The sequence below is a fragment of the Scyliorhinus torazame genome, chromosome 3, assembly GCF_047496885.1.
Source record: "Scyliorhinus torazame isolate Kashiwa2021f chromosome 3, sScyTor2.1, whole genome shotgun sequence".
Taxonomy (NCBI): domain Eukaryota; kingdom Metazoa; phylum Chordata; class Chondrichthyes; order Carcharhiniformes; family Scyliorhinidae; genus Scyliorhinus; species Scyliorhinus torazame.
This window is the reverse complement of record NC_092709.1, coordinates 343,237,331-343,262,574: the sequence shown is the minus strand read 5'-3', so window position 1 is coordinate 343,262,574 and position 25,244 is coordinate 343,237,331. Positions and strand designations below refer to the sequence as shown.

The 25,244-nt window shown below is 57.7% G+C and overlaps 1 protein-coding gene across 4 annotated transcripts in view; it reads left to right on the top strand.

The window, feature by feature from the left end:
* The first annotated feature begins 15,506 nt into the window (after nt 1-15,506).
* Nucleotides 15,507-25,244, top strand: part of paip2b (poly(A) binding protein interacting protein 2B) — a 177,232-nt gene continuing 167,494 nt past the window's right edge. For 3 of the 4 annotated variants that reach the window (XM_072497732.1, XM_072497735.1, XM_072497730.1), the window contains exon 1: nt 15,519-15,628. The gene's annotated coding sequence lies outside the window, so the exon portion shown is untranslated. Of the gene's footprint in view, nt 15,629-25,244 lie in introns of all 4 variants that reach the window. The other variant, XM_072497734.1, reaches the window with a different exon arrangement.

Below are 25,244 nucleotides of genomic sequence, written 5' to 3'. Positions count from 1 at the left end.
CTGTTCCTCTGGATTGAGTGAAGGGACACTGGGCTGTTCCTCTCGATTGAGTGAACGTACAGTGGGCTGTTCCTCTGGATTGAGTGACGGTACACTGGGCTGTTCCTCTGGATTGAGTGTCGATACACTGGGCTGTTCCTCTGGATTGAGTGACGGTACGGTGGGCTGTTCCTCTGGATTGAGTGAAGGTACACTGGGCTGTTCCTCTGGATTGAGTGTAGGTACACTGGGCTGCTCCTCTGGATTGAGTGACGGTACACTGGGCTGTTCCTCTGGATTGAGTGAACGTACACTGGGCTGTTCCTCTGGATTGAGTGTAGGTACACTGGGCTGCTCCTCTGGATTGAGTGACGGTACGGTGGGCTGTTCCTCTGGATTGAGTGATGGTACACTGGGCTGTTCCTCTGGATTGAGTGTAGGTACACTGGGCTGCTCCTCTGGATTGAGTGAAGGTTCACTGGGCTGGTCCTCTGGATTGAATGTAGGTACACTGGGCTGCTCCTCTGGATTGAGTGACGGTACGGTGAGCTGTTCCTCTGGATTGAGCGAAGGTTCACTGGGCTGTTCCTCTGGATTGAGTGAACGTACAGTGGGTTGTTCCTCTGGATTGAGTGAAGGTACACTGGGCTGTTCCTCTGGATTGAGTGGCGGTACACTGGGCTGTTCCTCTCGGTTGAGTTACGTACAGTGGGCTGTTCCTCTGGATTGAGTGAAGGTTCACTGGGCTGTTCCTCTGGATTGAGTGAAGGTTCACTGGGCTGTTCCTCTGGATTGAGTGAAGGTTCACTGGGCTGTTCCTCTCGATTGAGTGAAGATACGGTGGGCTGTTTCTCTGGATTGAGTGAAGGTTCACTGGGCTGTTCCTCTGGATTGAGTGACGGTACGGTGGGCTGTTCCTCTGGATTGAGTGACGGTACGGTGGGCTGTTCCTCTGGATTGAGTGTAGGTACACTGGGCTGCTCCTCTGGATTGAGTGACGGTACGGTGGGCTGTTCCTCTGGATTGAGTGAAGGTACAGTGGGCTGTTCCTCTGGATTGAGTGAAGGTTCACTGGGCTGTTCCTCTGGATTGAGTGAAGGTACGGTGGGCTGTTCCTCTGAATTGAGTGACAGTACAGTGGGCTGTTCCTCTGGATTGAGTGTAGGTACACTAGGCTGCTCCTCTGGATTGAGTGACGGTACGGTGGGCTGTTCCTCTGGATTGAGTGAAGGGACGGTGGGCTGTTCCTCTCGATTGAGTGAAGGTACGGTGGGCTGTTTCTCTGGATTGAGTGACGGTACACTGGGCTGCTCCTCTGGATTGAGTGAAGGTTCACTGGGCTGTTCCTCTGGAGTGAGTGATGGTACGGTGGGCTGTTCCTCTGGATTGAGTGACGGTACACTGGGCTGCTCCTCTGGATTGAGTGAAGGTTCACTGGGCTGTTCCTCTGGAGTGAGTGACGGTACACTGGTCTGTTCCTCTCGATTGAGTGAAGGTACGGTGAGCTGTGGATTGCGTTAAGGTACGGTGGGCTGTTCCTCTGGATTGAGTGAAGGGACACTGGGCTGTTCCTCTGGATTGAGTGACGGTACGGTGGGCTGTTCCTCTGGATTGTGACAGTATGGTGGGCTGTTCCTCTGGATTGAGTGACGGTACGATGGGCTGTTCCTCTGGATTGAGTGACAGTACACTGGGCTGCTCCTCTGGATTGAGTGAAGGTACAGTGGGCTGTTATCTGGATTGAGTGAAGGTACAGTGGGCTGCTCCTCTGGATTGAGTGACGGCACGGTGGGCTGCTCCTCTGGATTGAGTGAAGGTACGGTGGGCTGCGCCTCTGGATTGAGTGAAGGTACTGTGGGCTGACCATCTGGATTGAGTGAAGGTTCACTGGGCTGTTCCTCTGGATTGAGTGACGGTACAGTGGGCTGTTCCTCTGGATTGAGTGAAGGTATGCTGGGCTGTTCCTCTGGAGTGAGTGAAGGTACACTGGGCTGTTCCTCTGGATTGAGTGAAGGTACGGTGGGCTGTTCCTCTGGATTGAGTCACGATTCACTGGGCTATTCCTCTGGATTGAGTGAGGTACTCTGGGCTGCTCCTTTTAAAGTTTTCTCGCTACTCTACTCAGTTGCTCCTCACCAAGTTCGCTCGCTCTCTGACCTCTGGTGTTCTGTACTGTAAGAGTGACTTAAAGTCTCTCTTTTCCCTTTGTGCTCCAAATTACCTAAGACCTTACTTTTATTTTAAAGAGCAGAAGTATTCACCGATCTTACTCACCATAGATAAGAAGGGACTGATCACGTCCTCCCTCTTTCACCTCATTCCCTGTTTCACCAAACTCCAGCTGCAGTCTAATGCAACAAGGCAGCACTCCCGTGCAAAATCCTGGGCAGGTGTTCTGAACTCTCACACTGGGAAGGCAATATCGCCACCTACACTCTGGCTCTTTGTTGCCGTGAACAATGTCAATCCCCCTCACTATATTTGCTAACCCCTACTACCACTACATTCCTGTTTGCTCCCCCGCTTGAACAGCTTCATTTTTGTTTATGAATTTAGAGTAGCCAATTATTTTTCTTTTCCAATGAAGGGGCAATTTTGCGTGGCCAATCCACCTAACCAGCACATGTTTATGTTGTGGGGGTGAAACCCACGCAGACACGGGGAGAATGTGCAAACTCCACACGGACAGTGACCCAGAGCCGGGATTCGAACCCGGGTCCTCAACGCCGCAGCTTGAACGGCTTCATGTACAATGGTGCCACGGTCAGCTTGCTCATCTATTTTCCAGGCCTCGCTTTCATCCACATAGGTTGCAAGCACCTCAAATCTGGTTGACAATTGCAAGATCTGAGGTCCCTCCACTGCTCAGTCCCTTTACCTGCCTCGCTCAGGTCACATCCTCCTGTCCCTCACTGCTGACCAATACAGAGGGCCGTAATCTCAGTTGCAACCATCTTCTGGAATGAAGTGTCCCAGGTGTTTCTCCCACTCCCTTGTGTTGTGCAATGTCTGCAGTCCGGCTTTCAGATAAATAATCACAATCGGGAATTCCTCGAGCCGCTTACAGTTTCTGCAGACGTGATTGTCCTGGATCGCCTTGGTGTCCAAAACCTCCTACATGGCACACCTGCAACATAACACCTGTCTTGCCACAGTCACTTATTTTATTTATTTTATTTAATTTAGTTACCGTCTGAGGTAATTGAGAATAATTCCTATGTCTGCGACTGAATTCCCACGTGAACCTAATTCCTACTCACTTGGTCTCCATCTCACTCAGGCGTTGTCTCCAACATGTCCATTTCTAATTGTGTGTTTTGGAAAGCCTGTCTCTTTTATAGACCCCTGATGAGTTACTAGCTAGTTTAGCATCCTGCTGCAGTAGTTAACAGCTTTCAGATAATTTCAGATAATTAACAAGATATCTGCCACGACCAGGCAGTTCCATTTAACGAGCTAGTCTAACTTATTTGTAAGTTGTTAGTTCTACGCCAGAGCTTGATTCTTGATTTATACTTAAACTTGAAATAAAAACTTAGCAGAATTTACAACGTGAACTTAATTCGCTGGTCGCATGGTCTCCATCTCACCTGTCTCCTCGTGCACCCCTTACAGACTGTTCTGTCCTGGACAATGTTGAACTTGCACTTATCCAGGCAAGTGGAGAGTATTCCATCACATTCCTGCCTTGGGCCTTGTGGACGGGCAGTCAGGAGGTGAGTTACAGAATTCCCTGCCCCTGACCTACTGGAGTTGGTGGCATGTTGAGGCCACAATCAGATCAGCCATGATCTTATTGAATGGTGACACAGCTTCGTGGGGTGCAGTGGCCATCTCCTGCTCCTAATTCATATGCTTGTCTCTCACAATCACAGAATTTATCAGGCTGGTCCAGTTAAGTTTCTGCCCAATAGTAATTCCTGGGATGTTGATGATAGGGGATTTGTGATGGTAATGCTATTGAATATCAGGGGGGGGGGATGATGAGGTTCTGTCTTGTTGGAGATGGTCATTGCCTGGCTTATGTGTGGCACAGACGTTATTTGCCACTTATTACTCCAAGTTCATCTTTGGAATTCTCTTTCTTAGCAGGGACAATAGGACATACTGTGCAGAAGGAGGCCATTCGGCCCATCGAGTCTGCACCGACCCACTTAAGCCGTCACTTCCACCCTATCCCCGTAACCCAATAACCCCTCCTAACCTTTTTTGGACACTAAGGGCAATTTAGCATGACCAATCCACCTAACCTGCATGTCTTTGGACTGAGGGAGGAAACCGGAGCGCCCGGAGGAAACCCACGCAGACACGGGGAGAACGTGCAGACTCCGCACAGACAGTGACCCAGCGGGGAATCGAACCTGGGACCCAGGCGCTGTGAAGCCACAGTGCTAACCACTTGGCCTACCGTGCTGCCCATGGCCATGGAGGCTGGGTCATTGTCCAAGGCTGAGTAAATGGATTTTTGATTTACAAGGGAGTCAAGGCTTATGAGGGACGGATAGGAAAATGGAGCAAAAGCCACAATCAAATCAGCCATGATCTTATTGACGAGTGGAACAGACTCAATGAGCTGAAGGCCCCACTCTTATTTCTATTTCTTATGATCTTATGAACAAATTATAAGAAGGCATAAATAAACGAAGGATAATTCCATATAATTAGTTTGGAACATCGGTAAGTGTGAAGTGCTTCATTTTGGTAAAAAATGTAAGGAGGTCACATGTTATTTGTAAAACAAGAAGCTAAATTGTGGAGAAGCACAAATACACAAATCATTGTTAATACAGGCTTATAAAGCCATTGAGAAACAAAGTCAAGCAAGGGGTTTATTTCTTAAGAGGTAGAACTGAAACGCAGAATTTTGTCAGGGGCAACAAAAGGAATCCACACCGAGTTGTAAAGAAAACAAAACTTACTTTATTTAACACGTTAACCATTATGTGCAGCTCCAGTAGTTCCCCACTGGGTCTTCTCTAGTGCCTGACTGTCCGACTCTATTTGTGCTAAGGCACGCGAACTGTGTTCAGGGTCTCCGGTCTCCTGATCGGGGAGCTCGTACTCTGCAAGCTCCACGGGGTAGTGGATCGCCCCTACCCCTTGAGACCCATGTGGGTTATAATACAGAGAAATTAGCTGAGCTGATTTAGATAGATTTTCTTCACTTGGAGTGCTGTATACATTTCTGGTTGCCATATTATAAAAAGGATAGAAAGACACTGGGAAACATGCAAAAGAAGCTTGACAAGGACAGTATTTAAATTGTATGAATCAGGATAGGATGAACTCTAGAGTTTGTCACAGGTGTGTGGGAATCGACCAGGGTAGGGGTCCGATTTGCACTAAATTCTCTTCCACAGTGTTATGGGCGAGGTGTTTCCAGAACCCCAAAATGTATCATGGAGTTCAACCAACCTCTCCCTTTAATGGATTGTTGCTTTTGAAGCACACGGCTTGTTCCCCAGGTGTGATATTACAATTATGGACACGTGGTTTTTAAAACAAAACAATGTTTATTCCATGAACTCAAATTAACCTGTTAAATAAACATTGGATCTCTTAACACCCCTTACTTCAAAGATAATCCTGAAAATAATACAGCACTAAATAATCCCTCAAAATGTTCCTTCAAACATCCAAAAGGCTTCAAACCTTCAAAACATTAACACACCCGGTCACAGAATATATATATTTTCTGTGTGATGGCAGAGATATATCAGCTTGGTTGACTTCAGCTCAAGCACGTTGCTTTTCTTCCTGCAGCACTCTGGAAACACACATACACCCACAAGCTGCTTTTTCAAACTGAAACCCAAAAGCAGAAGTGAGCTCAGCTCCCCTCAACCTCTGACATCACTTTAGTAATATGATCAACTCCATTCCTTAAAGGTACATTGCTTAAACATCCATTTCTTAAAGGTACTCTCACATGACAACAGTGTTTACCCAACTCCCTTGACTATCCTATTTTGAACTGCACAGTTTGTTCACCTCGTGTTACAGACAATTGGTTAGATGCCAGTACTCTCATCCAGCACCTTGAATCCTGGCCCGGTTCACGCAGAGGAACTTGGCCCCCACGGAACCAGCCTGCCCGCCGATCGGTAGGCCCCGATCGCGGGCCAGGCCACTGTGGGGTGCCTCCCCCCCCCCCCCCCCGGGGTTGGATCCCCCGCCCCTCTTCCAGGACGGCCCCCGCAGACACACCATCCAGGTACCGCCGTGTGGGACCTGAGTAACCCACGCCGGCAGGACTCGGCCGAACCCGGCGGCCACTTGGCCCGTCGGGGCCCGGAGAATCGCCGGGGGGGGGGGGGGGCGCTTTCAACGGCCCCCGACCGGCAGGGGAGAATCGGTAACCTGACGTCGGGGCACGATTCTCCCATCCGTGTCGGAGAATCCCGGCCTCTGTCTCTGCTCAGTTTATTCGAACTTGGCTTTTGAATTCCCATCAGGCCTGCCTGCGGCTGTGATTTAAAATGTTCAATTCTTCATTTAAAGTGTCCAATTGTTAATTGGGCCTAAAATTCAGGCTGCTGACCATTTTACCACAAAACCATTCACGTTGGTGGTGTTTACAGGTTGTCGGATCTTCCACACTTTCTACCCACCATTTTCTCTTCAAACCACAGGTTTTATTCTGTACTGCTGCCTTCAACTACCTATAGGACTGCTGCCTTTCTTTTGAGTCATGGTGGAGCTTCCAGTAAATGAAAGCTCTGAGCTTATTTGATTCTGTATCGCTTGGTAGTTATCATCAAACCAGTCACAGATTTTCCTGGTAGAGAACAAGGACCTGTTTTCAGGTTCCTATTATGGCAGACTTTACAGTTGCCCAAGCACTGCCACAGAATTCCTAGTGCACAAGGATGCCATTCAGCTCATCGAGGCTGCAACGTTCCTCTGAAAGACCACCCCACCTAGGTCTAGCCCCCACCCTACCCCTGTAACCCTACCTCAGCTGCAAATCCCTGGACATTGAGGAGCAATTTTAACATGGCCAATCCACCTAATCTGCACATCTTTGGACCGTGGGAGGAAACCGGATCACCTGGAGGAAACCCACGCAACACGGGGAGAAAGTGAAAACTCCACAGTCACCCAAGGCCGGACTTGAATCTGGGTCCCTGGTACTGTGAAGCAGCAGTGCTAACCACTGTGCCACCATGCCACACCACCAGTCACACTGCAGCCCCTAGTTGCTGGAGCTCCCATATTCCTGGGCAATAGGGGAGGCAGTAGCATAGTGGTATTATCACTGGAGGAGTAATCCAGAGGCCCAGGGTAATGCTCTGGGGAAGTGGGTTCGAATCCCGCCATGGCAGATGATGATATTTGGATTCAATAAAAAAATCTGGAATTAAAAGTCTAACGATGACCATGAAACGATTGTCAATTGTTGTAAAAACCCATCTGGTTCACTAATGTCCTTCAGGGGAGGAAATCTGCCCCCCTTACCTGGTCTGTCCTGCATGTGACTCCAGATCCACAGCAATGTGGTTGACTCTTAAATGCCCTCAGGGATGGGCAATAAATGCTGGCACAGCCAGAGACACCGACATCCCACAAACAAATACATATATATATTTTGCAGCACTCATTGGCTGCATGCCAGTATTTTTGGGTATTCATACTTGAAAGTGGTGGCATTTTCACAGGGTTCATAAGATTGGGCCTCTGTAATATCTAAATAGTTGAAATGTGTGGGTGTGTCAGTATTTGCACAAGTTTTTTGAAGTATTCACAATGCATTTCTGTGTTGTGCCAGTATTTACAATAGGTTTCCATCAGTTTGTCAGTATTTACCGTGTGTCTCTTTCTGTGCCAATATTTGCAATAGGGTTCCAGGAGCATGTAGGTGTTTTTTAATTTATTTGTTAAGGGATGTGGGCGCCACTGGTTATTTAGAATAACTTTCTTTCAGTGCATTCGTACTTACTGAAGGGATCTGGGGGTATGTCAGTGTTCACAGTATATTTCTATGTGTGTGTCAGTATTTGCACGTGGATTGTTCAATAAGCGTCTTGTATTTTTTTATTCTTTCATGGGATTGGTCATCGCTGGCTAGGCCAGCATTTTTTGCATTTCTCCAATGAAGGTGGTGATGAGCTGCCTTCTCGAACCGCTGCTGTCCATGTGGACATTCACAGTGCTGTTAGGGAGGGAGTTCCAGGATATTGACTGAGAGAGAGTGAAGGAGGAGCGATATAGTTCCAAGTCCGGATGGTGTGTGACTTGGAGGGGAACTTTAAAAAAAATAATTTTAGAATACACAATCCATTTTTTCCAATTAAGGGGCAATTTAGCGTGGCCAATCCACCTACCCTGCACATCTTTGGGTTGTGGGGGCGAAACGCACGCAGACATGGGGAGAATGTGCAAACTCCACACGGACAGTGACCCAGAGCCGGGATCGCACCTGAGACCTCGGCGCTGAGAGACAGCAGGGCTAACACTCTGCGCTGTTAAGTAATGGGTTAAGAGACGTTGCAATGAGTTGTCTCATTTATGTCAAGTATCCATTAATTGACACTGATATGTAAAGGGGCTTGAGGTGGCCTCTGTCAGGTGATGTGTAGTTAGAGTTTTGTGCAACGTCTGTTGGAATGAAATAAATGTGCGTTGGTGAAAAAGGAACAGAGCTTCAGACTCTTCATATCACAGCAACTAAAACGTCTAACATGCGCCACCGTGCTGCCCTGACCTGGAGGGGAACTTGCAGTTGGTGGCATTCCCATACACGTGCTGCTCTTATCCTGCTAGGTGGTAGGGGTCGCAGGTTTGAAGTTGCTGTCAAAAGAGCCTGGATGAGTTGCTGCAATGAATTTTGCAGATGGTGTCAGTGGTGGAGAGTGGACGTTGTAGGTGGCGGATGGGGTGCTAATCAGGTGTCTGACAGGACACTGATGCCATCATTGCCTTCATTGTTTCAGTACTTCAAAGTGTGCCCTAGTATTTATTTATTTTTATTCTCCTCCTTTTTCACATTCTCTCCCACATTTACACCCATCAACAATAAACAATAATCAACAAGATATGTCAATCCCCATAATAACAACGATCCCATCCGCCCACCAACCCCCAAACCTCAACCCGCATGTTTACATGAACAAATGACAAAAAGGAATCAGGGATTACCCGAAGTCACCCTTAATCTACACAGCGCTCCAACCCCCCACCCAACCAACGCCATCCAGCCTCTAAGAGAGTACCGTACATGATACCCCAAAGTTGTACCGCCCCCCAAGTCTCCAGCTCCTCCCGTCCACTGCCTCTTGTAAAACCCCTCCTCCCAACCTCGGTTCCCTCCCCCAACCTCGGTTCCCTCCCCCCAACTTTCCACCCCGGCTAGACCACTCGGACCCTGTTCTGTCAGGCTCCGATGGCCGCAGCCCCTCCCCCCACCTCACTCCCTTTCACTGGCCGGCTTAAACCGGCCAGCGTGGAGGCCCCCGCCCGGGTCCCTTTCCCCCTTGCCCGGCCCTAGGAAAGCCCAAAGATCCCCTTTTAGCACACCAACCCCGCATATCCACCTACACCCCAAAGAGCCCTCCTTTCGAGTGAAAGTCCCGTCCCTTCCCTTGTCCAAATATATGCAACATTGGCTCCTTTAGCCTCTACACCCACGCGCAGTGATACAAAAAAAAAGAAGAAAATACAGTCACGAGGTTACATCGGCACATGGCCATTCCTCAATTTGTCAGTTCTGCCACAGTCCTTCTGCCTTCGTAAACTCCTCCGCTGCTTCCGCCGTTCCAAAATAAAAGTCCCTGAGCTTGTAAGTCACCCTCAGCTTCGCTGGATATACAATGCCGCACTGCACCTTGCCAATGTACAGTGCCCTCTTCACCCGGTTGAAGGCCGCCCGCCTCCTCGCCAGCTCCACCGTAAAGTCCTGGTATACACGTATACCAGCTCCAGCCCACTGCACCACCCGCTTCTGCTTGGCCCAGCTCAGGACCTTCTGCTTCACACTGTACCTACGGAAGCACAGAGTCATTGCCCTTGGTGGCTCACTCGCCTTTGGTACAGGCCTCCACGACCGGTGAGCCCGATCCAGTTCATATCGGGAGGGGTCCTCCCCCTCCCCCAATAGTTTTGCCAGCATCGCGGCAAAATACTCAGTCGGCTTCGGTCCTTCAACTCCTTCGGGCAGCCCCACAATCCTCAAATTCTGTTGCCTGGATCTGTTTTCCAGATCTTCCATTTTTCCTCGCAGATTCTTGTTCGTGTCCATCACCTTCCGCATCTCCTTCCCCATCGAGGCAAGTTGATCACCGTGCTGCAATAACGTCTCCTCCACTTCCTTCAGCGGCTCCCCTTGCTCTCGCACCTCCGCCACTGCGCTCGCCACCGCCGTCTTCACCGGGGAAACCGCCTCCTCCACCAGCGCATTCAAAACCTCCCTCATCTCCTTCCTCACCGTCTCCATACATTTCTCAATCTGCGCCAACTGCTTTTGGAATTCCGCAGCCATCACCTTAGTTAGTTCTTCAGCCGTAAGGACTGCGGCCTCCCCTGGTGCTCCAGCCTCCATTTTCTTTGTTGACCCCGCGGTGACCTTTCCCACGGACTTTCAGACGCTTTTTTCCCGGCCGTTTTTTGGATGTTTTTCGACATCCTTCTTCTCCTTGCGCTGTCTCCCGACTTTTACTGCCGTCGCTGGCCCTAGAACCGGGCGTTACTCCCCGAAAATGCCGTTCCCGAACGGGAGCCCTCCAATGTGCGGCCGCCTCCCGCCCGCCGTCACCGGGAGTGCCCTAGTATTTCTTTACTTGTTCATCGGATGTGGGCCAACATTATTGCCCATCCCTAATTGCCGTTGAGAAGGTAGTGGTGAGCCACTATCACAGCAATGTGGTGTAGGAATAACTACGGTGATGTTTGGAAGGAACAGCGATAGAGCTCCAAGTCAATATAATGCAATGAACAAACAAATCTTCATGGCATATGGATTCTTGCCTTTATTAGCCGATGCATAGAATATAAGAGCAGGGAGGTTATGATGGAGCTCTTGTTACGACATGTTGGGCTAGTGCGTGATCAATTCCTGTCCTACTTGACCCGGAGTCACAACACAAGGGAATTAACCAATAATTCTTCGAAAAATACCCAAAGTCTTTGGCCCGTGGCTGCCCAATAATTACTGTTGCCAGATTAGTAAATGGAAACATAATTACTGTTCATTTATAACAACTATAAATGGAATATAATAATCGCTTATTGTCACAAGTCGGCTTCAATGAAGTTACTGTGAAAAGCCGCCAGTCGCCACATTCCGGTGCCTGTTCGGGGAGGCCGGTCCGGGAATTGAACCCGCGCTGCTGGCATTGTTCTGCATTACAAGCCAGCTGTTTAGCCCACTGTGCTGAACCAACCCCGATATGCAGCAAAACACAGGTCAACTATTATCTAATTCCCAATTTCCCACTTTAACTTGCCCCCACCCTCTACACACATGCACAAGACAGACAGAGAACAAGTGTCTTTGTTTCAGATGGTTGTTTCCAGCACCATATTCCTCTTCAGACTTTGCTTTCAGTTCAAGGTTTTTACTGTAGATTCATTCAGGCCTCTGCAGTTTCAGGAATACAGCACTCACAGTCTTTCTGGAGAGAGAGAAGAGGAGGTTCTTGTCTTGGTTTGCATCCTGTAATGGTTTCCCTGTTGATTCATTCAGGTTCCCTGCAGTTTCACGAATACAGCACTCACAGTCTTTCTGGAGGAGAGAAAGCAGGACCTTGTCTTTCTGTGTCTCGGACTCAACTGCTCCCTGAGATCTCAGAGCACCCTCCCACTGGGATAGGATCCAATCACTACCCGTTACCAGGCGGAGTACGGCCGTTTGGCCAATTCATTGGCAGCCAATTCCTTGGCCACCAGCCACTCGATCAAACCGAGTCCCACCCCATCTCTCCCTCTGGTGTCAAAACGTCTGAAGCGCCTGTTCCAAATGAGCAGACGGTAGTAGTGTTCTCTCCTGTAACTTAATGAGTTTTTCATAGATTTAAGGTAAGGGCCAGGGGATTTAGAGGGAATTTGAGGAAAATCCTTTTCATCCAGAGGGTGGTGGGAAATCTGAAACTCACTGTCTGAACGGATGGTAGAGGCAGGAACCCTCACATTTAAGAAGCATTTGGATTAGCACTTGAAACGCCAAAGCATACAAGGTTACAGAACAAGTGCTATAAAATGGGATTAGGATAGGTGTTCGATGGCCGGCACAGACACGACGGGCTGAAGGGCCTCTTTTTGCATTGTTTGACTCTATGACTCCATACAAATTAGGAGCAGGAATAGACCATGAAGATTGCAGGAGGACATACCTGGAGCAGCACCAGTCACACCTGAACACAGAATCACTGGTTTGCCTGGAAGCACCATGCAATAGACAGAGATAAGCGATTCCACAACCAACAGATCAGATCTAAGCTCTGCAGTTATGCCTCATACAAATGGTGGTGGATAATTCAACAACTAACTGGGAGAGGAGGAGGCTCCACAAATATCCTCATACTCAATGATGAAGGGGTCCAGTACATTTGTTCAAAGGACAAGGCTGAATCATTTGCAACAATCTTCAGCCAGATGTGCCGGGTAGCTGATTCATCTCGGCCTCCATTGCAGGTCTCCAGTCTCACAGATGCCAGTCTTCAGCCAATTCAGTTAATTCCACAAGATATTAAGAAATGGCGAAAGGCACTGGATACTGCAAAGGCTCTGAGTTCTGACAACATTCCGGCAAAGGCACTGCAGATTTGTGCTCCAGAGCTGACCACGCTCCTAGCCAAGCTGTTCCAGCAGAGCTACAATACTGGCATCTCCTGGCAATGTGGAAAATTGCCCAAAATGGCCCTGTCCTCAAAAGGCATGACAAATACAACCTGTGCTAATATCTGTCCTATCAGTCTATTTTTGATCAGCAGCAAAGTGATGGAAAGTGTCCACAGCTCTGCTATCAAGTGGTAGTCTGGGTTCTGCCAGGGCCTCTGACCTCATTACAGACTAGGTTCAAACATGCACAAAAGAGCTGAACTCAAAAGGTGAGCCGAGTGTAACTGCCCTTGAGAGAAAGGCAGCATTTGACCGAGTATGGCATCAAGGAACCAGAGCTAAACTGGAGTCAATGGGAATCAGGGGGAAAACCCTCCACTGGTTGGAGACTTATTCAGCACAAAGGAAGTGGTTGTTGGAGGTCAATCATCTGAATCCCAAGATAACACTGCAGGAGTTATCTTCAGCTGCTTCACCAATGACCTTCCCTCCATCATAACATCATAATGTGGCGACTAGGGTTTTTTCACAGTAACTTCATACTTGTGACAATAAAAGGGTTATTATTATGTGGCTAATGATTGGTCAATGTTCAACTGCATCCGTGACCCCCTCAGACACTGAAGCAGTCCATGTTCAAATGCAGCAAAATCTGGACAATATCCAGGTTTTGACTGATAAGTGACAAGTAACTTTCATGCCACACATGTGCCAGGCAATGGCCATCTCCAACAAGAGAGAGTCTAACCATTTCTCCTCAATGTTTAATGGCACCACCGTCGTTAAATCACCCTCTATGAACATCGGGGGGGGGGGGGGGGGGGGGGGGGGGGGGGGGGGGGGGGGGGGGGGGGAACCATTGACCAGAAACTGAATACAGAACGAAATACTGTGGCTACAAGAACAGGTTAGAGGCTGAGAATTCTGTGGTGAGTAACTCATCTCATGACTCCCAAAGCCTGCAAGGCACAAGTCAGGGGTGTGGTGGTATACTGTCTGCTTGCCTGGATGAATGGAGCTCCGATAGCACTCAAGAAGTTCAACACCATTCAGGACAAAGCAACTGCTTGCTTGGCACCCCATCTATCCACCACAATAAACATTCACTCCCCCCACACAGAGTGGAACAAATACAAAAGTCAGGATGGTGAGTAACTTGAAGAACTTGTCGGTGGTGATGTTCCTATTCAAGGGCAGTCAGGTTCTGTCAGTCTTACTGGCCTGTGTTTAGCAGGATTTGACTGTTTGTATTTAAGTTCTTGGGGTAGTGTCAGAAATCCTTGCAGGCATTAGTGCGTGTACCAGTACTTTATGTGTTTACCAGAATAAACACATATTTAAAACAGTGGCGCAAGAGGGTAGGAGGATTTAGAGGTCAATCCCAGGGTGCCTCACCCACCAGACAGGAAAGCATCAGCCAACAAGCCAGTAACTGGTTTCAGTGTGCACTGCAGGGGGTTAAACACGTCTGCTTTACGTGCAAAAAGTCCTGGATGAAGTAAGTACACAGTACTTCTGCTTCTCTTTCTCGAGTTGTTCTGGCAGTCTGCACTCTGCCAACATTTATATGTTGTGCTCACTGTGCTCATCCCAGTCTAACGCCAGCATCTCGACATCAACATTTATATGGTAATGCTAGCTCAACCAGGCATGACCTGCTGAGATGGTAGTCCTGATAATGAAAACATACAAATGGAAATACCTAAAGATGGACCTTGAAGATGTGAACTGATGAGACTATCTCACTTGCCAGCTTGTTCCATTGTGAGACTTTCCTCTGGGAAGAAGATTGCAGATGCACCGTCCTGGAAACAAATGGTCCCAGTTCAAACAGAGGTGAACATTTTAGGTCCGGCTCTGCCTTCACCTTGCACATAACTTGATTTTTTTTTTCGCTCCTCGTTCCTTTTGACCTCCATCCACTCCCAGCTCGCAATGCGTTGTTCCTCTGCCGCCAACAGGGGGCGGTCACCTCTCCACTGGACATTTCCATTCCGCATTGATTCAGCGCCCCAGGAGGGGGAACCCGAGAGGCAGAGATGTGATTGACAGCCCGAGACGCCAATCAACAGCCAGCTCAACTTGCTGACAGCGGCCAATCATATCCTACGGCGGGGGTGGGAGCAGAAGCACGCTCCTTCTTCCTCATGATTGACAATAAACAACCCACTAAAAAAAGCGAAGCCCCTTTCATTAATCAATGCCAAAAAAATGGATTGAAGCTTTGTATTCCAGCACGCGCCGAATCAAGTGCTCGATTAGGTTTTATTTCGAAATTTAAATTAAAGTTTACAGTCCCACAACTCCGCCATCTTCCCGGAACATCAACACAGACCAAATATGGTGGAGTATTGAGCGGGGTTACGTAAGGGGCGTGGCCAAGCACGCACTTCCTGATAGGCTGACTCTCCCCTCGTGGCTTGTGCTCTCGACAGATAAACACGCCGCATCCCCCCCCCCACCCAAAGTCCGCGATTACGTGCCAAGCGATTGGCCAGGCCCAATGGGAGGAAAGGAGGCGCGAGCCGCCCCCCCCCACCAAACTCTACCGTCCAACAAACAGCCACAAACAAGATTGACATGGACAGCAACCAATCGGGGAAAGGATTCAACGGGCAAGACGCAGCGTGCTGACGTCCGGAAGAGCCAATCGGATCGCGGGGACACGGCTGGCACTTGCGATTGACGCGCGGCGGGGCCAGTGGGATGTCAGAGCTGAGGGGCGCGTGTCCAATGAGTCTGCGCAGGGGGGCGGGCGGTGGTTCCTTTCTCTCTCTGTGTCTGGGCGCTCGAGCTCCGGAGTCCGTTTGTGCGCGCGCACGGGCCGCCGCGGAGAGCGAGCCAGCCAGAGGGGTTTAAAGCTGCTGGACGTGAGGTAAATGTCTTCCAGCTCCTTCAATTGTTCTGGGATTGGGATGATGGGGGATTTGTAACGTGTTTGAAGCCAGTTTCTCTCACCCCCCCCCCCCCCCCCCCACCCGAGGCTGTTATTCCTCTCTCCCCCCCCCGCCCCCCAGCACCGTGTGTTTCAGCCGGTTAGGAGGATCAACTGTTTCCCCCCCCCCCCCCATCCACGACGCTGCCGTCCGCCCAGCGGGGGGGGGTAGTGCCCACTTCTCTCTCTTCCCCCCCCCCCCCCCCGTGTCCACTCTTCTCCCCCCCCCCCCGTGTCCCTCTTCTCCCCCCCCCCGTGTCCCTCTTCCCCCCCCCCCCCCCGTGTCCCTCTTCTCCCCCCCCCCGTGTCCCTCTTCTCCCCCCCCCCCCCCCGTGTCCCTCTTCTCCCCCCCCCCCCGTGTCCCCTCCCCCCCCCACCCCGTGTCCCCCCCGTGTCTTCTCCCCCCCCCCCCCCCGGTGTCCTCTTCTCCCCCCCCCCCCCCCCCGGTGTCCCTCTTCTTCCCCCCCCCCCGTGTCCCCCCCCCCCCCCGTGTCCCCCCCCCCCCCCCGTGTCCCCCCCCCCGTGTCCCCCCCCCCGTGTCCCCCCCCCCGTGTCCCCCCCCCCCCGTGTCCCCCCCCCCCCGTGTCCCCCCCCCGTGTCCCCCCCCCCGTGTCCCCCCCCCCGTGTCCCTCTTCTCTCCCCCCCCCGTGTCCCTCTTCTCCCCCCCCCGTGTCCCTCTTCTCCCCCCCCCCCGTGTCCCTCTTCTCTCCCCCCCCCGTGTCCCTCTTCTCCCCCCCCCCCCGTGTCCCTCTTCCTCCCCCCCCCCGTGTCCTCTTCTCCCCCCCCCCCGTGTCCCTCTTCTCCCCCCCCCCGTGTCCCTCTTCTCCCCCCCCCCGTGTCCCTCTCTCCCCCCCGTGTCCCTCTTCTCCCCCCCCCCCCCGTGTCCCTCTTCTCTCCCCCCCCCGTGTCCTCTTCTCCCCCCCGTGTCCCTCTTCTCCCCCCCCCGTGTCCCTCTTCTCCCCCCCCCGTGTCCCTCTTCTCTCCCCCCCCCCGTGTCCCTCTTCTCCCCCCCCCCCGTGTCCCTCTTCTCCCCCCCCCCCCCGTGTCCCTCTTCCCCCCCCCCCCGTGTCCCTCTTCTCCTCCCCCCCCCGTGTCCCTCTTCTCCCCCCCCCCCGTGTCACTCTTCTCCCCCCCCCCCGTGTCCCTCTTCTCCCCCCCCCCCGTGTCCCTCTTCTCCCCCCCCCCGTGTCCCTCTTCTCCCCCCCCCGTGTCCCTCTTCTCCCCCCCCCGTGTCCCTCTCTCCCCCCCCCGTGTCCCTCTTCTCCCCCCCCCCGTGTCCCTCTTCTCCCCCCCCCCCTTGTCCCTCTTCTCCCCCCCCGGTCCCTCTTCTCCCCCCCCGTGTCTCTTCTCCCCCCCCCCCCGTGTCCCTCTTCTCCCCCCCCCCGTGTCCCTCTTCTCCCCCCCCCGTGTCCCTCTTCTCCCCCCCCCCCCGTGTCCCTCTTCCCCCCCCCCCGTGTCCCTCTTCTCCCCCCCCCCCCCGTGTCCCTCTTCCCCCCCCCCCCGTGTCCCTCTTCCCCCCCCCCCCGTGTCCCTCTTCCCCCCCCCCGTGTCCCTCTTCCCCCCCCGTGTCCCTCTTCCCCCCCCCCGTGTCCCTCTTCCCCCCCCCCGTGTCCTCTTCCCCCCCCCCGTGTCCCTCTTCCCCCCCCCCGTGTCCCCTCTTCCCCCCCCCCCGTGTCCCTCTTTCCCCCCCCCCCGTGTCCCTCTTTCCCCCCCCCCCCCGTGTCCCTCTTTCCCCCCCCCCCCGTGTCCCTCTTTCCCCCCCCCCCGTGTCCCTCTTTCCCCCACCCCCCGTGTCCCTCTTTCCCCCACCCCCCGTGTCCCTCTTTCCCCCCCCCCCCGTGTCCCTCTTTCCCCCCCCCCGTGTCCCTCTTTCCCCCCCCCCCCGTGTCCCTCTTTCCCCCCCCCGTGTCCCTCTTTCCCCCCCCGTGTCCCTCTTTCCCCCCCCCGTGTCCCTCTTTCCCCCCCCCGTGTCCTCTTTCCCCCCCCCGTGTCCCTCTTCCCCCCCCCCCGTGTCCCTCTTCCCCCCCCCGGTCCCTCTCCCCCGGGTCCCTCTTCCCCCCCCCGTGTCCCTCTTCCCCCCCCCGTGTCCCTCTTCCCCCCCCCCGTGTCCCTCTTCCCCCCCCCCCGTGTCCCTCTTCCCCCCCCCCCGTGTCCCTCTTCTCCCCCCCCCCCCGTGTCCCTCTTCCCCCCCCCCCCGTGTCCCTCTTCCCCCCCCCCCGTGTCCCTCTTCCCCCCCCCCGTGTCCCTCTTCCCCCCCCCCCCGTGTCCCTCTTCCCCCCCCCCGTGTCCCTCTTCCCCCCCCCCGTGTCCCTCTTCCCCCCCCCCCGTGTCCCTCTTTCCCCCCCCCCCGTGTCCCTCTTCCCCCCCCCCCCGTGTCCCTCTTCCCCCCCCCCGTGTCCCTCTTCCCCCCCCCCCGTGTCCCTCTTCCCCCCCCCCGTGTCCCTCTTCCCCCCCCCCCGTGTCCCTCTTCCCCCCCCCCGTGTCCCTCTTCCCCCCCCCCCGTGTCCTCTTCCCCCCCCCCCGTGTCCCTCTTCCCCCCCCCCCCGTGTCCCTCTTCCCCCCCCCCCGTGTCCCTCTTCCCCCCCCCCCGTGTCCCTCTTCCCCCCCCCCCGTGTCCCTCTTCCCCCCCCCCCCCGTGTCCCTCTTCCCCCCCCCGTGTCCCTCTTCCCCCCCCCCCCGTGTCCCTCTTCCCCCCCCCCCGTGTCCCTCTTCCCCCTCCCCCGTGTCCCTCTTCCCCCTCCCCCGTGTCCCCTCTTCCCCCTCCCCGTGTCCCTCTTCCCCCTCCCCCGTGTCCCTCTTCCCCCTCCCCCGTGTCCCTCTTCCCCCTCCCCGTGTCCCTCTTCCCCCTCCCCCGTGTCCCTCTTCCCCCCGCTCCCCCCCCGTGTCCCTCTTCTCCCCCCCCCGTGTCCCTCTTCCCCCCCCCCCCGTGTCCCTCTTCTCCCCCCCCCCCGTGTCCCTCTTCTCCCCCCCCCGTGTCCCTCTTCCCCTCCCCCCGTGTCCCTCTTCCCCTCCCCCCCCGTGTCCCTCTTCCCTTCCCCCCGTGTCCCTCTTCCTTCCCCCCGTGTCCCTCTTCCCTTCCCCGTGTCCCTCTTCCCCTCCCCCGTGTCCCTCTTCCCTTCCCCCGTGTCCCTCTTCCCTTCCCCCGTGTCCCTCTTCCCTTCCCCCGTGTCCCTCTTCCCTTCCCCCGTGTCCCTCTTCCCTTCCCCCGTGTCCCTCTTCCCTTCCCCCGTGTCCCTCTTCCCTTCCCCCGTGTCCCTCTTCCCTTCCCCCCGTGTCCCTCTTCCCTTCCCCCCGTGTCCCTCTTCCTTCCCCCGTGTCCCTCTTCCCTTCCCCCGTGTCCCTCTTCCTTCCCCGTGTCCTCTTCCCTTCCCCCGTGTCCCTCTTCCCTTCCCCCGTGTCCCTCTTCCTTCCGTGTCCTCTTCCTTCCCCGTGTCCCTCTTCCCTTCCCCCGTGTCCCTCTTCCCTTCCCCCGTGTCCCTCTTCCCTTCCCCCGTGTCCCTCTTCCCTTCCCCCGTGTCCCTCTTCCCTTCCCCGTGTCCCTCTTCCCTTCCCCCGTGTCCCTCTTCCCTTCCCCGTGTCCCTCTTCCCTTCCCCGTGTCCCTCTTCCCTTCCCCCGTGTCCCTCTTCCCTTCCCCCGTGTCCCTCTTCCCTTCCCCCGTGTCCTCTTCCCCTTCCCCCGTGTCCCTCTTCCCTTCCCCCGTGTCCCTCTTCCTTCCCCCCGTGTCCCTCTTCCCTTCCCCCGTGTCCCTCTTCCCTTCCCCCGTGTCCCTCTTCCCTTCCCCCGTGTCCCTCTTCCCTTCCCCGTGTCCTCTTCCCTTTCCCCCGTGTCCCTCTTCCTTCCCCCGTGTCCCTCTTCCCTTCCCCCGTGTCCCTCTTCCCTTCCCCCGTGTCCCTCTTCCCTTCCCCGTGTCCCTCTTCCCTTCCCCGTGTCCCTCTTCCCTTCCCCCGTGTCCCTCTTCCCTTCCCCCGTGTCCCTCTTCCCTTCCCCCGTGTCCCTCTTCCCTTCCCCCGTGTCCCTCTTCCCTTCCCCCGTGTCCCTCTTCCCTTCCCCGTGTCCCTCTTCCCTTCCCCCGTGTCCCTCTTCCCTTCCCCGTGTCCCTCTTCCCTTCCCCCGTGTCCCTCTTCCCTTCCCCCGGTCCCTCTTCCCTTCCCCCGTGTCCCTCTTCCCTTCCCCCGTGTCCCTCTTCCCTTCCCCCGTGTCCCTCTTCCTTCCCCCGTGTCCTCTCCCTTCCCCCGTGTCCCTCTCTTCCCGTGTCCCTCTTCCCTTCCCCCGTGTCCCTCTTCCCTTCCCCGTGTCCCTCTTCCCTTCCCCCGTGTCCCTCTTCCCTTCCCCCGTGTCCCTCTTCCCTTCCCCCGTGTCCCTCTTCCCTTCCCCCCGTGTCCCTCTTCCCTTCCCCCGTGACCCTCTTCCCTTCCCCCGTGTCCCTCTTCCCTTCCCCGTGTCCCTCTTCCCTTCCCCCGTGTCCCTCTTCCCTTCCCCCGTGTCCCTCTTCCCTTCCCCCGTGTCCTCTTCCCTTCCCCCGTGTCCCTCTTCCCTTCCCCCGTGTCCCTCTTCCCTTCCCCGTGTCCCTCTTCCCTTCCCCCGTGTCCCTCTTCCCTTCCCCCGTGTCCCTCTTCCCTTCCCCCGTGTCCCTCTTCCCTTCCCCCGTGTCCCTCTTCCCTTCCCCCGTGTCCCTCTTCCCCTTCCCCCGTGTCCCTCTTCCCTTCCCCGTGTCCCTCTTCCCCTTCCCCCCGTGACCCTCTTCCCTTCCCCCCGTGTCCCTCTTCCTTCCCCCGTGTCCCTCTTCCCTTCCCCCGTGTCCCTCTTCCCTTCCCCCGTGTCCCTCTTCCCTTCCCCCGTGTCCCTCTTCCCTTCCCCCGTGTCCCTCTTCCCTTCCCCGTGTCCCTCTTCCCTTCCCCCCGTGTCCTCTTCCCTTCCCCCGTGTCCCTCTTCCCTTCCCCCGTGTCCCTCTTCCCTTCCCCCGTGTCCCTCTTCCCTTCCCCCGTGTCCCTCTTCCCTTCCCCCGTGTCCCTCTTCCCTTCCCCCGTGTCCCTCTTCCCTTCCCCCGTGTCCCTCTTCCCTTCCCCGTGTCCCTCTTCCCTTCCCCCGTGTCCCTCTTCCCTTCCCCCGTGTCCCTCTTCCCTTCCCCCGTGTCCCTCTTCCCTTCCCCGTGTCCCTCTTCCTTCCCCCGTGTCCCTCTTCCCTTCCCCGTGTCCCTCTTCCCTTCCCCCGTGTCCCTCTTCCCTTCCCCCGTGTCCCTCTTCCCTTCCCCCGTGTCCCTCTTCCCTTCCCCCGTGTCCCTCTTCCCTTCCCCCGTGTCCCTCTTCCCTTCCCCCGTGTCCCTCTTCCCTTCCCCCGTGTCCCTCTTCCCTTCCCCCGTGTCCCTCTTCCCTTCCCCCGTGTCCCTCTTCCCTTCCCCCGTGTCCCTCTTCCCTTCCCCCGTGTCCCTCTTCCCTTCCCCCGTGTCCCCTCTTCCCTTCCCCCGTGTCCCTCTTCCCTTCCCCCGTGTCCCTCCTTCCCTTCCCCCCGTGTCCCCTCTTCCCTTCCCCGTGTCCCCTTCCCTGCCCCCGTGTCCCTCTTCCCTTCCCCCGTGTCCCCCTTCCCTTCCCCCGTGTCCCCCTTCCCTTCTCCCGTGTCCCCCTTCCCTTCTCCCGTGTCCCCTTCCCTTCCCCCGTGTCCCCCTTCCCTTCCCCCGTGTCCCCCTTCCCGTCCCGTGTCCCCCTTCCCTGCGTCCCGTGTCCCCCTTCCCTGCGTCCCGTGTCCCCCTTCCCTGCGTCCCGTGTCCCCCTTCCCTGCGTCCCGTGTCCCCCTTCCCTGCGTCCCGTGTCCCCCTTCCCTGCGTCCCGTGTCCCCCTTCCCTGCGTCCCGTGTCCCCCTTCCCTGCGTCCCGTGTCCCCCTTCCCTGCGTCCCGTGTCCCCCTTCCCTGCGTCCCGTGTCCCCCTTCCCTGCGTCCCGTGTCCCCCTTCCCTGCGTCCCGTGTCCCCCTTCCCTGCGTCCCGTGTCCCCCTTCCCTGCGTCCCGTGTCCCCCTTCCCTGCGTCCCGTGTCCCCCTTCCCTGCGTCCCGTGTCCCCCTTCCCTGCGTCCCGTGTCCCCCTTCCCTGCGTCCCGTGTCCCCCTTCCCTGCGTCCCGTGTCCCCCTTCCCTGCGTCCCGTGTCCCCCTTCCCTGCGTCCCGTGTCCCCCTTCCCTGCGTCCCGTGTCCCCCTTCCCTGCGTCCCGTGTCCCCCTTCCCTGCGTCCCGTGTCCCCCTTCCCTGCGTCCCGTGTCCCCCTTCCCTGCGTCCCGTGTCCCCCTTCCCTGCGTCCCGTGTCCCCCTTCCCTGCGTCCCGTGTCCCCCTTCCCTGGGGTCCTCTGCGTCCCCGTGTCCCCCTTCCCTGCGTCCCGTGTCCCCTTCCTGCGTCCCGTGTCCCCCTTCCCTGCGTCCCGTGTCCCCCTTCCCTGCGTCCCGTGTCCCCCTTCCCTGCGTCCCGTGTCCCCCTTCCCTGCGTCCCGTGTCCCCCTTCCCTGCGTCCCGTGTCCCCCTTCCCTGCGTCCCGTGTCCCCCTTCCCTGCGTCCCGTGTCCCCCTTCCCTGCGTCCCGTGTCCCCCTTCCCTGCGTCCCGTGTCCCCCTTCCCTGCGTCCCGTGTCCCCCTTCCCTGCGTCCCGTGTCCCCCTTCCCTGCGTCCCGTGTCCCCCTTCCCTGCGTCCCGTGTCCCCCTTCCCTGCGTCCCGTGTCCCCCTTCCCTGCGTCCCGTGTCCCCCTTCCCTGCGTCCCGTGTCCCCCTTCCCTGCGTCCCGTGTCCCCCTTCCCTGCGTCCCGTGTCCCCCTTCCCTGCGTCCCGTGTCCCCCTTCCCTGCGTCCCGTGTCCCCCTTCCCTGCGTCCCGTGTCCCCCTTCCCTGCGTCCCGTGTCCCCCTTCCCTGCGTCCCGTGTCCCCCTTCCCTGCGTCCCGTGTCCCCCTTCCCTGCGTCCCGTGTCCCCCTTCCCTGCGTCCCGTGTCCCCCTTCCCTGCGTCCCGTGTCCCCCTTCCCTGCGTCCCGTGTCCCCCTTCCCTGCGTCCCGTGTCCCCCTTCCCTGCGTCCCGTGTCCCCCTTCCCTGCGTCCCGTGTCCCCCTTCCCTGCGTCCCGTGTCCCCCTTCCCTGCGTCCCGTGTCCCCCTTCCCTGCGTCCCGTGTCCCCCTTCCCTGCGTCCCGTGTCCCCCTTCCCTGCGTCCCGTGTCCCCCTTCCCTGCGTCCCGTGTCCCCCTTCCCTGCGTCCCGTGTCCCCCTTCCCTGCGTCCCGTGTCCCCCTTCCCTGCGTCCCGTGTCCCCCTTCCCTGCGTCCCGTGTCCCCCTTCCCTGCGTCCCGTGTCCCCCTTCCCTGCGTCCCGTGTCCCCCTTCCCTGCGTCCCGTGTCCCCCTTCCCTGCGTCCCGTGTCCCCCTTCCCTGCGTCCCGTGTCCCCCTTCCCTGCGTCCCGTGTCCCCCTTCCCTGCGTCCCGTGTCCCCCTTCCCTGCGTCCCGTGTCCCCCTTCCCTGCGTCCCGTGTCCCCCTTCCCTGCGTCCCGTGTCCCCCTTCCCTGCGTCCCGTGTCCCCCTTCCCTGCGTCCCGTGTCCCCCTTCCCTGCGTCCCGTGTCCCCCTTCCCTGCGTCCCGTGTCCCCCTTCCCTGCGTCCCGTGTCCCCCTTCCCTGCGTCCCGTGTCCCCCTTCCCTGCGTCCCGTGTCCCCCTTCCCTGCGTCCCGTGTCCCCCTTCCCTGCGTCCCGTGTCCCCCTTCCCTGCGTCCCGTGTCCCCCTTCCCTGCGTCCCGTGTCCCCCTTCCCTGCGTCCCGTGTCCCCCTTCCCTGCGTCCCGTGTCCCCCTTCCCTGCGTCCCGTGTCCCCCTTCCCTGCGTCCCGTGTCCCCCTTCCCTGCGTCCCGTGTCCCCCTTCCCTGCGTCCCGTGTCCCCCTTCCCTGCGTCCCGTGTCCCCCTTCCCTGCGTCCCGTGTCCCCCTTCCCTGCGTCCCGTGTCCCCCTTCCCTGCGTCCCGTGTCCCCCTTCCCTGCGTCCCGTGTCCCCCTTCCCTGCGTCCCGTGTCCCCCTTCCCTGCGTCCCGTGTCCCCCTTCCCTGCGTCCCGTGTCCCCCTTCCCTGCGTCCCGTGTCCCCCTTCCCTGCGTCCCGTGTCCCCCTTCCCTGCGTCCCGTGTCCCCCTTCCCTGCGTCCCGTGTCCCCCTTCCCTGCGTCCCGTGTCCCCCTTCCCTGCGTCCCGTGTCCCCCTTCCCTGCGTCCCGTGTCCCCCTTCCCTGCGTCCCGTGTCCCCCTTCCCTGCGTCCCGTGTCCCCCTTCCCTGCGTCCCGTGTCCCCCTTCCCTGCGTCCCGTGTCCCCCTTCCCTGCGTCCCGTGTCCCCCTTCCCTGCGTCCCGTGTCCCCCTTCCCTGCGTCCCGTGTCCCCCTTCCCTGCGTCCCGTGTCCCCCTTCCCTGCGTCCCGTGTCCCCCTTCCCTGCGTCCCGTGTCCCCCTTCCCTGCGTCCCGTGTCCCCCTTCCCTGCGTCCCGTGTCCCCCTTCCCTGCGTCCCGTGTCCCCCTTCCCTGCGTCCCGTGTCCCCCTTCCCTGCGTCCCGTGTCCCCCTTCCCTGCGTCCCGTGTCCCCCTTCCCTGCGTCCCGTGTCCCCCTTCCCTGCGTCCCGTGTCCCCCTTCCCTGCGTCCCGTGTCCCCCTTCCCTGCGTCCCGTGTCCCCCTTCCCTGCGTCCCGTGTCCCCCTTCCCTGCGTCCCGTGTCCCCCTTCCCTGCGTCCCGTGTCCCCCTTCCCTGCGTCCCGTGTCCCCCTTCCCTGCGTCCCGTGTCCCCCTTCCCTGCGTCCCGTGTCCCCCTTCCCTGCGTCCCGTGTCCCCCTTCCCTGCGTCCCGTGTCCCCCTTCCCTGCGTCCCGTGTCCCCCTTCCCTGCGTCCCGTGTCCCCCTTCCCTGCGTCCCGTGTCCCCCTTCCCTGCGTCCCGTGTCCCCCTTCCCTGCGTCCCGTGTCCCCCTTCCCTGCGTCCCGTGTCCCCCTTCCCTGCGTCCCGTGTCCCCCTTCCCTGCGTCCCGTGTCCCCCTTCCCTGCGTCCCGTGTCCCCCTTCCCTGCGTCCCGTGTCCCCCTTCCCTGCGTCCCGTGTCCCCCTTCCCTGCGTCCCGTGTCCCCCTTCCCTGCGTCCCGTGTCCCCCTTCCCTGCGTCCCGTGTCCCCCTTCCCTGCGTCCCGTGTCCCCCTTCCCTGCGTCCCGTGTCCCCCTTCCCTGCGTCCCGTGTCCCCCTTCCCTGCGTCCCGTGTCCCCCTTCCCTGCGTCCCGTGTCCCCCTTCCCTGCGTCCCGTGTCCCCCTTCCCTGCGTCCCGTGTCCCCCTTCCCTGCGTCCCGTGTCCCCCTTCCCTGCGTCCCGTGTCCCCCTTCCCTGCGTCCCGTGTCCCCCTTCCCTGCGTCCCGTGTCCCCCTTCCCTGCGTCCCGTGTCCCCCTTCCCTGCGTCCCGTGTCCCCCTTCCCTGCGTCCCGTGTCCCCCTTCCCTGCGTCCCGTGTCCCCCTTCCCTGCGTCCCGTGTCCCCCTTCCCTGCGTCCCGTGTCCCCCTTCCCTGCGTCCCGTGTCCCCCTTCCCTGCGTCCCGTGT